The following is a 2157-nucleotide window of genomic DNA, read 5'->3' as shown; positions in this document are numbered from 1 at the left end:
AAAAAAAAAAAAAAAAAAAAAAAAAAAAAAAAAGACTTGGGATGGAGCTAGGGTGGTAGGGTGGGGCTTGGGTTAGAGGTAGGATAATATCATATTTGAGAAATGGAAGACAGTCTCTCTCATTTCTTGTCCTGAATTTTTAGGTTTGGCACGTCCATGACTCTTTTTGGTCTCTTAGTCTGATTTTCCCCATTGGGCTAGTAGGATAAAAGAAATGGATAAACGACAATCATGATGCAGAGTACCCTTTTGTCTGAAAGAACAAAGACTAAAGTAACCTGAAAAAATGAGGGGAACATCTAGAGCCTGACCAGAAATTATTATGGAGTCAGAAATTAAACTGAGCCATCCGTCAAAAGTGAGTTAGACTCCTCTTTCTGGACCAGCTTTCCCCCATCACTGTCCTGTGATACCTTTATCTACACTATTTTCTGGAACCCTACACAATTAAAATAAAAACACCTTCTCAATGTGGTTTTTCTGAATCGGTAATGTACACTGATGATGCTTATATATCTGGGGTATATGTCATGCTTTCTTTGATAAAGAAACTTTTAAAATTCCATCCACATAATTTGCGTGTTAGCTTATGAGCCCACAGTCATGAAAGATAAATGAATGAATAAAAATTCTACCTAAAATCTATATATTTGCATGGGCTCATAAGAATTACTAGTAGTTTTGTTACACTCTAGAGTGTCTTGGTACTCTAGAAAGATTCACATAGTTAAACTGTGAAAGGACCATTTTCCTTGCTCAGTTAGACAGATTTAAGCTATAACCAATGTGGCAATGTCATGAGCCTTCTTGGGTTTAGAATGTTTAATGAATCAGTGGTAGAAAAAATGAGGTCTGGAAGGCTAAAACTGATATTAAATGGTAATCTTTAAACTAATGACTAAATAAATTCATGATGAATGAGGTAAACAAAATGTACTGTCCTACTTAATTGCCTTTTTAAATATATAAAATTCTGAAACATTAAGAGTTAAGTTTTTAAATTTTTTTTCAGGGAAACAACTCATTCCCAAACATTGATTATCATACTGGTTCATTTAAATATGATTTGTCAAGTCAATACAAAGAAAATATATTTGTCAGTCTGAGTTATAGCAATAACCACAGCACAAGAAAGACAAATATGCAAGCTTTACTTATATTAGAGACAGATAGTTTGAAAACAAAAAAATAGAAAATACATGATTCAATTGTAACCATGATAGCATTGAAATATATGTTCTATATCAGAATTATTACTTGGAATGGTGTCATAAACCCTAACACTTGGGAAGCTGAGGCAGGAGAATTGGAAGTTACAGGCCAGGTTGAACATGTGAGATTCAAGTCAGCCTGGGATATATAGTAAGGCCTTGTCTAAAGAAAAGCAAAATGCAAAATTGGCTGCTTTTGTCCCTATGCTATCATGTGATTTAGGGTTCTCTGGGCCATATGCGTTGGGAATTGAAGTTAGTGTGATATTGATGTTGAGGTGGCTGTTGCTGGTGTGGCCTCTTCATGACTTCCCTTGTCCTCTTTGCCATCCTCTCTAGACTTTCTTTGGTGAGGAGGGCATGGAGGCTAAAAATTGCAGGCCCATTTCCACCTTGTCTGAGGGTCAGAGAGTTTAGAAACTGACAGGCATAATTGCAATGCCTAACTCAGGAGGTAGTTTCCTGGCTCCTTTGACATCAGGATAGCTCAACACCCATCCTGATGGGAGGTCAGGCTATGTAAATGTACTTCTGCTCCTTTATTGTAACTATGAGGTCACCTAGGGAAGGACAGTCTTCAGCTTACAGTGATTTAGGGCACCTTAGCTACCTAGAGGACATAATGCTAAGGATTTGATATCTCAGAGTGATAAGGCCATTGACTGTGTGAGTGATCCTTTGTATCATGTTAATAAAGTCTTTTGTTATCTTCTCGGCCCAGTTTATATTGGGTATAAAAGCTGGGGGATAAAAACAGGGGTGATTTTTAGGATTTCAGTAATCCCTGGAATACCCTCCCTGTACTGTTTTATGGTTCCTGTCTTATTATTCTATGTGTCTTCATATCATTACTTATATTTCTTCAATTCCCTTGCCCCTACCCTGGTAAGAGATGATTTTGTCGAGGCCAATCCCCGACAGGAGGGCCCTTGCAGAATCATGGTCC

This window comes from Microtus ochrogaster, assembly GCF_000317375.1.
Source record: "Microtus ochrogaster isolate Prairie Vole_2 chromosome 14 unlocalized genomic scaffold, MicOch1.0 chr14_random_3, whole genome shotgun sequence".
In the NCBI taxonomy this organism is placed as follows: domain Eukaryota; kingdom Metazoa; phylum Chordata; class Mammalia; order Rodentia; family Cricetidae; genus Microtus; species Microtus ochrogaster.
Note: the sequence above shows the minus strand (reverse complement) of the source record.